The sequence below is a fragment of the Hetaerina americana genome, unplaced genomic scaffold (genome assembly GCF_022747635.1).
Source record: "Hetaerina americana unplaced genomic scaffold, ioHetAmer1.1.p SCAF_12, whole genome shotgun sequence".
Lineage (NCBI taxonomy): Eukaryota > Metazoa > Arthropoda > Insecta > Odonata > Calopterygidae > Hetaerina > Hetaerina americana.
In genome coordinates, this window is record NW_027286292.1 from 6,575,166 (window position 1) to 6,588,668 (window position 13,503).

Here is a 13,503-nt window from a genome sequence, read left to right on the forward strand (position 1 = left end):
ACCGGTGGTTTTGTACGAACATAAAATAAGAACTTTTGATCTTCCAGAACCGTGAGTGGAGGAAACAAAACACATGAGTGGAGGCATTAAATTTTTTTCTTTCTACTTAAAGCATCTCGGTGTCATCACGGTGTCTCGTTAACCGAAGCTTAACTATCCAAAACACCGTATTATCACTCTCAATCGCAGCAAAGTTTCTTTAACCATTATGCACGACAGACCATCTCATTAAGAGAGAATTGAAACAGAGAATTTCTCAAGTGCAAAGGATTTCCACTGCCTAAAGCAATGAGATCTCATTAGCTTGATGATCAATAGATAGATGAAAAACTATAGCATCCACAAAAAACAAATAATATAAACTTTCGCCATACTTTTTATAATAACCCTAACAATAGCTTGATTAGGTTTGGCTTAAATGAAGGCATTATTGATACATATTGATATGTTCCTCACTGCTAGACCTTTACACAACTCGCTAAAAGGTCATTCAAATACTTAGGTCCGAAATAAAACTAAGGTTACGAAACATTTTAGACATAGATTTGCGGAATTCAAAAGTATATAAATGAGAAAATATTGCTCAGATTATTTCTACCCATAAAACCAAACAGTTTCATCATAGCAAACGAAGAGAGCTTCAACAGATTACTATCATTTTCACAGAGTCTTAAAAATAACACTGATCGGTAGAAGCCGTGGTCTTGTAAATGTTAACTGTTGAAAATTAAATTTGTATTCAATTCAAGAGATTAAAACGAACCTGGAAATTGAATGTTTCAGGTAATTTAAATTGTCTACGGAGATATTATACCTTTATTTGTTATTAAAACCGACACAAAAATTATGGTACAACACAGATTTATGTAAATAATGCAGATTGTTCATTAAGATAAATGACAATTATAAATCAGCTATTTCCCTTTGCTTATCATGCTTTCCCTCGCTCTTTGCATTTATTGCACGATAAAAACACACTAGGCTGAAATTGAGAGAGGAACTAAGTGCAATATTATAAACACTGATTTAGTTTCTTTATAAAATGCGCGCGTGTGTGTGTGTATATGTATGTATATATATATATATATATATATATATATATATATATATATATATATATATGTATATATATATATATATATATATATATATGTATATATATATATATGTATATATATATGTATATATATATGTATGTATATATATATATATATATGTGTGTGTATATATATATATATATATATATATATATATATATATATATATATGTCTATATATGTATGTACATATATATACATATGTATACATATATATACACACATACCTGTATATACATACATGAAAATTAATCAGAAAAAAATGCCACATAAGTTAAAAGGGCAGAATGCTTTAAAATTAAATGGACATGGGCCATTTTTATTCTCAAATATTTGCTCCTCTGTTGAACTGTTCCCTGATTCTCCGAAATATTGATAATGGAGAATCATTGTTATAGTATTGTTTCATCATTCCAAATAAGAATAAAAAAATTGAATCAAAGGAATTGGAATAATTAGGCAAGACCATAATCAGACTTTAATAGAAATAAATGTATTCAGCTAATGTAAGGAATCTATTATTATTATTGTTATTATTACTATATGTATTCTACCGATAAAGGTAGGTGTACTCAAATGAAAGAAACATGCAATATAATGGTTCAACGAAACATCTGTGCATCTCCTAAAATTACAATATTTGACATCTGACACTGAATTTGTCCCCCAAATCATTTCCGCATAATTCCATCCTTCATACTCCCTTCCTCGCTTGCCTAGTATTTTTCCATCTATTTGAGGGTTTAACATTCCATTACCATTGAAAATGCTCTGCATCCATTTTTCCTACCAACTTTGGATTTCTCCCAATAATTAATATCCTTACTAATTATACCTAAAACTATATTTTTTTGTTATCCTTTCTTAGCAGTTACCTTTTTCCATCGTTCTCCACCCACATTTCATAAGCCTCCAACATACGACTATGTTTCTGCGCCACAAAAAACCACACTACATACCAAAGTTTTAACGAGTCTTACCCAACGTCCCTCGTATGCGTTCTCTCCTCCTTGTGAAAACTTCTTTTGATTAACGCAGGACTTCCGATGTCCTATTGACATTTTTAGCCCAAAGCACTTCCAAGGTTGGTAAAAATGTCCCCACACTCTATTTATTTAACTTCTATTTTAATATCATACCTATATTTCCTCTCTCTCAAAGACCCCCTAACTTTTGTTTTGTTTATACTTATTTACAAAGCGTACCCATCGCATTGACTTTCTTATGTACTCAGCTGAGTTTGCAACCCCTTGGCTGACTGAATAACTATAGCTTGATTTCACTACTGATTTTATGAATTCCCCATCTCATTCCAATCTCTAGCTCTTCCCATACCACCTTAACCATTTCTTCAAAACATACGTTGAAAAGCAAGGGTAATAATGAGCACCCACGTTTACCCCCTCTTCCTATTTATTTTCATTCCGACTCTCCATCGTCACATGCACAACCGCAGCGATGTTATTAATCCCTACGGCTGTATCCGATTTTAATTTCCTCAATGCCCTTTCTATCTCGCAATCAAGGATTCCTCTACGTCATATTCTTATATGTCGAAGCTTTCCAGTTTATCATCTTTAGCATATATTTCATTTGTATACCCCCTTCCATCTATCTAAGATCTATTCTCTTTCAATTAATAATTTTACTGCCTTATCTTTCATATATTCACCGATTTTCTTGTCCTACTCAGTGGAAGTACTTCTATTTTCCTGTACAGCGCACTAAATTCACTGCACATAGGTAAACTTTCCATATCCTCGTATGGTATCTGCGTTTCTTTTGCCTTATTAGTTCCCACTAAAGTTTATTATTCAACTTTGTATAATTTCTCCCAACTTTTTGTTCATATTATTTCCTTTCATTTCATCGTCTATATTTCTAATCAACTTCTCGGTGTATCCATGGATTCCTTCTTATTTTCGTATTCACTCTCATTACAGCTTTCCTTTCAGCTATTAATATCCCTATCTATATATGTCTTGAATTTTCTTTATGCATGTATATCTCTTTCCTCGCTAATTATTTTCTTTGCAGCCGGCTAAAACTCCTTTCCTATCGTTTCGGTTCATGATTCTAGATTCTATTTCTTTAAGCTTCTTCATTACTCCATCCTTTTTAATCTGAAAAAAAACACTTTTTTCGTACGCAATAACGGTCTGATTCTGCATTCACTTCCTGGAAACTGTGTGAATACATTAGTTCCTAATTCTGTGCCTAACCATAATTTAATCTAATTAGTACTTTTCTGGATCCCCGGGCCGTATCCATGTATGTATGCCTTTCCTATTGTGGTACCTAATCCAAGTGTTCGTTACGATTAAGCGTTAGCTCCTGCAGAAATCTACTGCTAGCTCCCCGCGGTCATTCCGTGTTTCTGAACCGCAGTCCCCTACCTCACTACGTAAATGAGCGTATACGTACCCTGTCGACCTCTTCTTTCCTGTGATTGCTTGGTATATTATACGTTTACCTTAAAAATGATCAATTTCGCCAGTAAACTCTTACATTTAACAATATATTCTATCACTCGCTTATGACGTCTATTAGGCTTTTTTCTTTTCTTTTGTTCAATATTATTCCCCTCTCGCTGGTTCTTTTTAACTCCGCCGCAAATTAATCTATATCTATCACCCCATTAATCCCATACATCCTTCGAGCAGCCCTAAAACTCGTGATAAAAATACCCTCTCCATATCTTTCATTTTATATTTTCTGATTTCCCCGTCCATAACATCGTCTTAACAATCCAAGACACTATTCTAACCAGTTCGGTCCTCCTCTTTGTTTTCCCTGCTGCTGCTGTCGCTTTCGCTTTGCAAGGATGAAAAGATGACCACGGAAGCCTTGCCTCTCCCGCTGCCGTTCACGATAAACGTCAGTTGCGGTCTAAAACTCAGACCTCTGTCCATCACTGCTGCATGGGATAATTAATTAAAATGGCTTCCCGGTGCCTTTCTCAATAGATACTGCACTACATCTGTGAATGCTGTTTAAATACCATGGCAGTATTTCACTGTGTTTCTCGTCATTTTTATGTACATTATGTATGGCCGACAAGTTTATTTCCTTAAATCAGGATCTGAAAAATATATATCGAGGAAATAGTCAATGGCGTAATAGTCATTTTCAGACGGGCGTCAAAATATTACTTTTTCCGTTAATGGATCACGATTGACATTTTGCATGGAAACGCGCTTGGAAATTAAGTTTTAAAATCAGTTTAATATTTGTTTTTTTCCAAAACCTTTCATTTTATAAGTATAAAACCTTTAATCAAACAATTAATTTTATTATAAATTACCAACGAGAATTGTATTAAAGACATGATTCAACGTCGCGGACGATCTCTGTGGACTTAATTATCGGGCTATAGTTAGTTCTGACAACAGGTTTTTCCAATTAGAGAGATATATTGAAATATTATCATTCCTTAAAGCAAGTAATATTTTCAGCAATACGCACGGTAGATATGAGGTCAATTTATTTCATGTGGTTCCAAAACTCTGCCTTCTATTACAGTCTTCATAACCCTGTTTTCTCTCGGCATCTCTTACATCCACCTATCCTGCCTTCGATTTCTCCCAACGTCCTTGCGGTGACATGCAGGGTAGTTTATGCATTTACATTAGATGTAAAGCTGTTTATTTTCTCCCACCATGCTTAGAACCTCGTCGTTAGTTTTCCGTGCGACCAATTTTATTACTTACATTCTTCTTAACTGCTACGTCTCCAGCTTTTCCACTTGCGTCAGTGTCCAAGTTTCTGAATCACACAACACTACATTCCATAAATTAGTTTAACTCGTATTATTTTCCATCTTTTAACTTATTAACATCTGTTAACTGATCGTTTCCCAGCGTTAACGCTCATCGTGAAATTCTTATTTCATGATAATCTCCTTACCTTTGTTTTCTAATGGTTAGTTCTTTTCCCATTCTTATCACAGAGATGTGCTATACAATGGCTGTAAAACTTGGGCCAACTGGCTACTAACGTTGACCCAAAAATATAGCCGATTAGGAGAGTCCCATTTAACTTCAGCCGCTTATTCTTCCCATGCCTCCCTTGCCATTTCCTGCGTATAAATATAAAAAGAAGAGGAGAAAATGAATATCCCTGTCTTACTATCATGCCCGGATAATTCCAATTCTCCATTCGCCATCCTTAGTTGTGCAATCTGCAATCATATAAAGATGCTAAATAAGTCGTATCATTTATTCTCAACTTCTGTTGGATGTTCATTAGTTATACTCAATTTTCTCTTTCGAACACACAAATATCCAAGAAAGATACATATGGTGGTATACCATGTTCCTTTCTACTGGGAGCGTCAACATAACTTCCTTTTTTATAAAGCAAAACCTCTTTAAAAAAGGGAGTTATGTTGCCGCACCCTTCCCTAGTGGCCTTGTACCTAACCTTAAGTTTTACCTCCACCACATCTGAATTCAAGCATTACCTCTCTAGTCTTCATATTCAGCTACTTTTCCCTTTTTTGAGATGATTCTTTCAAAGCCTTCACACCGAATGACTCCCACATAAATGCTACATATGATGCCATTAAACTCCCCATTTACCGTTTTTCGAATTGCCTAAGTCGTTCTACAGGGATATTTTCCATCCTCAAAGCCTTCTTGGATTTCATATCCTTTTATGACTTTTCTATACCAAAGACAATTATTCCTTGTTTTACGGTATCATTATCAACTAGATATGACCTTTCCATGTACAAGCCACATGGCTAGGATATTTAAAAAAAGTATGATTCTTGTGATGATAGGCAAGACGTCTTTATTTTTAAATGTCAAGATTTAAAAAAATCGAATTTCTGTTCATTTCAAACGACTTTTGACCGGTAGCTATAACCATAGAAAAATGTGTGATGATTTGAGAGGTTTTGTGATTAGTTGATTCGATTGCTTTTTTCACAGTTTTAGATGTTTTTACCAGTTAATAATGTAAGCGAATCGTGAACACGTTGATTACAGCAACGGTGGATTTCGATATTTGTAACGAAAATATCAGTAATTTCTTCTCAAATAGTAACTCTCCATACCCTAGAATATATCGATAACTGAAAAATAGTCACGGTCCTTCTGTTTTCAAACGACAGCAATTAGCTACAGCTGTGATAGTTTGGTCAAACTTCATTTTCTCTTATTTTTGTGTGTTATCTGTTACTCTGCATTTTGAGAGCGCGACCACAGTTTTTATTCCTTTCCAACAGGGTTAATTCATTAATATTTTCAATATATGGGCACAAGAAAGCTGATATCAGCTACTGGTATTGGGATTGTATTTCCAGATCCATTGCAAAGTAACCGCCCACCAACTCAGCATTAAAAAGAGCCTCTCTTCCTCTAAAATTGCATGCCTAATTTCAGCTGAGATTTAATGAGCACCTGAATGGCTAAATTAGAACACCTCCACATCTGAGCACGAGCCAAAGTCTACAATCCTTCTGCTAATCAACAGATATTCTGCATATTTCTTTGACTTTGATGATCAACTGTAATGGCCCAAAGGATACCTAACTTCCAGATCTGATTAACATAATTGTACACCCCAACGAAAAATTCCCACAAGTACTTGATATGTAAGAAGGGTAGAGAATGTTTATCCTCCTCACGATCCCCCTCCATACTTTCACGAAGGCAATGAATATGAAGGGAAATAAGAGTTGATTTCCCACATCCAAGCACTAACGCAACTATAACGTCCTTTCCAACTAAATTTATTTTTCGTCGGTTTTCTCCACCCCAAAACGAGAGTTTCCACCCTATTACAGAGGCCACAATACCTCGCCAATCGATGGAAACCCAGCCATCGTTATCGAGCGCATTCTTAATTTAAGCATTAAAAAAGGATGCGCGGGAGAATGGGTCAGAGTATAAAAGAGGAAGGGGCAGCGAAGGAAGGGTTCGATGGAGGAAATTAGGGAGGCCATCTGCGGCTCAGGAAGGGGTAAGACCCTTCGGACTGTGGTCACGCAATTCTCACTTTCCTCTCAGGTCGTCCCTTTCCTAAGCTATAACCACAGCAGCGCCGTCTCCCTTCGGACAAACCAATGCTCTCATTTTAATTTGGACCATATCCGAGGTTTTTATTGAAGTAATTGGATTTTTCTTGTCTAATATAGGTTTATTGATCCAAAATATGTCATATTCTAGTTTGAAATGAATAACCTACAACAGTTCACAATCTTGAAGTAATTAGTGCATTTAAAACTGGATAATGACAAGGTCACAAATTGTCGAACCAATGAATTACTATTAATTTATGAATATTTTTGGGATGTACATCACGATTTGATTACTGTGAAATTAAGATGCATTTTCCAAACATTACTTTCTCCTACTTTCAGATTACCCATTTTAACTCAACTTATTAACTTAATTTAGTATGAATTTTCATAACATTATTTTAAACCCTCTGCTATATCTTTGGAACGTACATTTCTTTATGATAAACACCCAAGAGTTTGCTAACTAGTGTAACATTGAAAGTCCATGCGAGTCAGATGAATCATGAGCCATGTTACTTCTAGTTAGTACTTATATTATTAGTACCACTAATGATATGTTAATAATTCGCGTTTTGCCTCAAAGAACACTGATATAAGTAACAAAAACCTAGAGAAATTTACGCTCACATTAAAAACCGTTAGCAGGCGACAAATTTAAGAACTTAGTTTGCCATTAAATCTAAAATATTGTAATCAAAATAGTAGCTCTTTAGCACTCAGGAACCTACAATTCTTGAAAACTCTTGTTTCCTGCGTAGAAGATCTCTATCAAAACACATTTCCATTCGCTTACCCTACGGTCAAAGGAATACCTAGATATAATACATAAATATGATGCGTGCGTCACGTTTGTGTGTTCGTTCGTCTTTGCGTGAAATACCACGGCGCAACACTAACAGTATGATACTAGAACGGATTGCTTCATTTAGTTAATGTCAACCGATAGATGTCTTTGCCCCTCCGTTATCCAAGCCGGAGATTTCAACTTTATGATTCATACGGTGGCACGTAGTGCGTCTTGTGTGGTAATCATCGCTTATTTCAGACCTCTTTCATCGTGTCCCACATCACCCTGTCATCCAAACCATCCAAAATTTAATTAATAAAAATGTTAAAGAGAATTCGAAGGCATGTGTTTATGGAGGATTTCTTTTTTCCCCGAGCATCAAAAATAAAGTCGTAAATTCCTAGTAATTGTACATTCAATGATTATTTGCACCGGTATTTCCATTTTATCTTCTATGCAACGCTTGATAAAATAAGTCATGAACTATTCGGACATACAAGTATCTCTTTCCCTTCAGAATCTACCCCATTTACTTTTAAGGAACCTTCGAGTTTTCATGCAAAGGTACATGTAAATATTAGGAAATTAGAAATAAAATGACAACACTGATACCAAAGTAACTTAAGGCGGTTTTGTAATTATAGAGTGCCATCCTAATAGGTACAGCATTGGGTATATTAGGGAAGAACTGTATTATTGTAGTTTGCTAGGTTGTAATTCTGGTGACGCCTCTGGACACTCCCAGCTCAACCCTGACTTCATGATAATTTTGCATTCATCAGGGTGATTGACGGGTCCCCGGCATAGGAGGGATCCTTGTATACCCTGTGTGAGTGTTGATGCGATTCACAAGATCAACTATTATTCCTTATCACACTCAAGTGATGGAGTAGTTATAGGTTTGTTTTATTTTTTGTTATTAATTTTGCTTTATAGGTGTGATTGAAGTATACGTGGGTCAGTGTTTCTCAAACACACCCAAGTGACCTAGTGTGTGTCCCCTATCTTTTTCTTCTACTTATAGCTTTGTTTTATCCTCCCCCCTTTTAATATCTAGTGCCAATCAAGTTTACAGTTTCGGCTATCTCGTTTTCACGGACTTCACGATTTTCATGGCAATAGGCCTTGCATATCTACAGGCGCTATAGGGTAAGTAACCAATCCCTTAGTCCAACGATGCGAAAAACATACGACTGGGGGTTTAATATCACAAGCGTCCGACCCTCACGTCTAAAATCAATCATTAAGTTGGGTAGGCGATTTTCATATTTGCCCAGAGAATTCATAGTCGCCTATTTGTATTTCTTCTAATATTTTTTTTTATTCTGCACAAAAATGACTAGCCAACTGAGATCAGGACGATTACCCGCCAGGCTTGTATTCAAAAACTCGTGGGATCGAATCAAGTACACAGCGTGAACGCCCTAGGATTTTTAAATTCATGTCATGGGTGAGAAGATCTTAGTCACTGAAGTATCCAAGACAAAAAACACGGTGTGGTAGAATGAAGAAAAAAACTATTAGGGAAGCAGTGATTAAGTTTTAAAACTAATATTTAGACTAGATTAAATATTTCCCCATGCACGTGAAAATAGCCAGTAAAATCTAAAAGCGTAATTAAAATTGAAATCTCTGGATTTTATATTTCATAAGTGATATTTCCCGACAAAACATACTCGTGCAACATACAGCAAGCACCCCCTCCCCCCATAATATTTTATGAGCGGCTGTAAAGAATAAGGGTTTTAGGAAATATATCAAAACTGAAGGTAAGATTTCAATAAAAGATTAAAATAAAATACCTCAAAATAAATAAATTATTTATACCTGAAAACATAAATTCACAAATGTGGGTTTAAATTGACAAGCATTTTTAATAAAGTATTTAATAAATGAATTTGATGTGAGGCAGCTTGAAATTGAAAAGGGCACTCTGTGGTTTAAAACTCTTCATATCCTAAACACTAGAAGTGGAAACTTATCATTAAATAATTCTTTCTCAATTTTTCAAAGTTATTCCATGCCTCGTCTTAAAGAGAATAATCTCAGGACCAGGTCAGCCTTACAACACACGTTCCTTTGACATTTCGAGACCCATTTTCCATAAATGCGTCTGTAATTGCTAAAGCTTGAATTTTAACACACTACTATGATTCTCTAACTCTGAATTATTTGTAGAAACACCAAAGCGCACTTAAAATGCTTTATGATGGCCACACGTTTGCAATGAGCACTATGTGAGCAGAGGTTTTTTTGGTTAAAGGTAGAATTATACATAATAGAGGAGGAAACATTGAAAATAAGAGCACAAGTTTGAACTGGAAAACATAGTATGCATTATAAACGGCTATTTCGTTCTGATACGAAGCCATTAGTGCATTTCCTTCAATATTTTATTATATCGTGAGAAAAGGAATTACTCTAGCGTCCCAAAGAGGTTGAGTTTCCTTGAGATCATGGGCAAAAATATTTGCACCGAACCCTTATACTGTGTAAATATATCCTGTACGTAAGTATGTGATTACTTTTCCCGCCCTCGTGGCTGAAACCACCGTTGGAAACGTATGGGAAATGGAAACGATTTAAAGAGATTTCTTCAAGAGTGGCTCTTCGTAAATGGCGTCTCCTCGTATTTTTCACAAAATAGATTACCCTATCTGTATTGTATTTAAAATCTATTTCTACGGTTTTATTTTGTTGATCCGAATGGAAAATATAATATGGGCTATTTCATATAAAAATATAATAGATAACCCACCTTTAAAAAATATTTTAAATAATTTTGATTAATTGTTAATATTCTCTTCTCTAATAATCTCAAAAAAGCCTTCAGGCATTTTACAGGTTGTTTTCATCCGATGAAGCTAGTTTACCACGAAACCAATGAACCTACGTTGAATCATTATATTTAACCAACATAACACTTCTCTTTAAAGTCAAAGCTACTAAATAATTATTCTTAATAAGGAATGCTATGATAACGATGTAATATTCCATAGCCAAACAATTCACTTAAATTGTTTACGACTACATCGTTGAATAAATATGTTGAAAATGTTCCATTTAAGAATATAAAAAGGGTTATTATTATCACAGCTTAATATTTAAAGATAAGGACGTTATACCTGATAACCTACATTTAGATCTACTGAGGACTTCTTTTATAAGGACCCAAAACGTATAAAACTCTGAAAGTCACTTAGTATCTGATTCTAGGATTTGTTTCCGGGCCAGGGTCTTCTTAAAGGAACCTTCCGGGAGAGATGCTACCTTATGCATGCGAGGGAAGGAGGGGGCATACGGCAAAGGGCCAAGCACCGCCCGTGTCTTCTTCGCACCGCCGGCAGAGCGAAGGTGTCCGTGGAGCCTCGGCCGTATAAAGCTTTCCCTGGAGGAATTTGTGATCAACCTCGGGAGGTCAGCCATCTTTCTTTCCCGCTCGGTCCCATCCACTTAACCAGATAACCCGAATTCCTTTCCGAACACCCTTTCGCTCTTCGCCTCCCTTTAATCAACTCACGCGCACACTTCGGTCCACCCCTCCCTCCTCCCCTCACCCCACCCACCGCTGCCCACCCACACTCCTCCCCCCGCTCTCAGTCCGCGCATGGAATATTTCCCCTTCACGCTCCATCCGACCCTCGCCCCTGCGAACGCAAACCCGCCATGCCCGGATGTACACCCCGTTCCACACTCACAGACCGGATGGCATTCCTCCTAAATTTCCCTTTCTCCTGCGCCCAAACTTTGAGGTCAGGGGGGACACTTGCGCGATTGGACGTTCTCGGAAGCCAATCGACACCGTATAAATGTGCATAACTTTTCAACCTTCCATGCAACGAACTCAACGGAATCCTTTCTGCATAAAAATTGCCATTCTTCCGCGAAAAAAATCGGAAGAAGTTGAGAGTTTTTAAGTATTGATGACCATTTAACCAGTAATAACCCCTTTAATCTAAATTAATGCCTGCCCCCATTCACAGCAATCAAATGACAATTATATGAATGCTAGTTCATAGCTATTCTACTCGATGAGTTTAAAATGAAAGCCAAGAAAGAAGATCTGACTTCATAATTTTTATTGAAGAGCAAATTCTTTCTAAGACATCCAAACAACTATTTAATAATAGTATTTAACCGTGTATACCGCACACATCACATGGATAGAATATTATGGAATACAAAATATAATATAATAAAATAACTGAATTAACAATGCAATACTATGCTGTGTAAAAAGTAAATAAATCAAAGGAACTAACATAGCTTAAATTAATTCACATGCATTTGTGACGCCTAAGCTATGGAATACATACGTATACGTAACGTCTACCGTCCATTTTACCTGCCTCATACGATTGGAATTTCATTAATATCAAATAATTTTTGCGGAAATCTATGTAAGTTACATAAAAAAGAGACCACCTAAATTCCATGAAGTAAGGATGATGTTTCAAGGTTATTGAAGTTTTTCATACGGTTTTCCTGTGTGCAACTGAATTTCTAAGTAAATTTATTTTGCTCAGAGTAGAATATTCGAAGTTCCATCCCAATAACATTAAATGCTTAAGCGGGTTAAATGTGTTTTAGATACTTGTATATAGTATATCATGGTATCTATAAACTCTATTCAGTGATGATGCATAAAAATATTATTGCACATATCTTTGCTAAAGTGAAGCTTATAAATACAGAAAATGCGATCATTCCATGAGTTTTTCGTATTCTAACTTAGATTCGTATTCTAACCTAAAAATTTGCTAATAAATGAAAGCACTAATAATTTATAGTCTCAACGAAATAAATGAAGTAAGGTATTAGGCGCTAACCATTAATGACACTAAGGTTTTGACCTTTTATCTCAACCTTCCTATCACAGCCACACCCTTCACTCAAGAACCCCTCCTCTACGCTTAAAATGACGTCTTGTTTCTCCCATAAAACCCTCTCTCTCTTAATAATTTCGCAAGTAACCCTTCTCTCAGCGTGATGGCTGAACTGCGCACAATTTTCCTGGATCCATGGCGACTATGATGTATCCGCTTGCCAAAGACAAAGCAAACAAACACCAAAAATTATCAGGAACCAAATTTGCGCATAAAAGTGGGAGTTAAAATATTTTTCCACTTTCCAAAATATTCCTCTAGATGTTACGTGGATAATGAAATAAAATTTTCAAGGCCAAGTTTTAGTAACTCTTTAAGGGAGAGCCCCATTGAGATATTAAATTAATCCTTAACACTTTGGGAGTTTAACATTGAACTCGCCTCTTTCCAAGACCTTTCAAAACTTTTGTTGACGCACGTAACTTCAAAATATATTTACGCTATTAGTGAAAGCGCTCAATGATAAATTTAAACATAGCGTCGAAAATGTATAACTTAGCACTATTCTAAGCTTTGAAATAAAAGCTTTCCCTAAAGAACCGTTTGTACTATTCTTTTACTTTGATAGACATGGACGCTTTCAAGTAGAGTATAATAGACTCTGCCTCATCTTGTGTGTTTAACACGAAAAAGGTATGTGAAATGCAAACATGACGGATATGTCCCAACACGTTAAAAGTACATTTAATCTAAAAACACCATGTC

General features: G+C 35.8%; 1 protein-coding gene across 1 annotated transcript in view; it reads right to left on the bottom strand.

The window, feature by feature from the left end:
• Sol1 overlaps positions 1–13,503 on the bottom strand; it is a 1,662,073-nt gene that overhangs the window by 1,486,128 nt on the left and 162,442 nt on the right. The window lies entirely within an intron of this gene.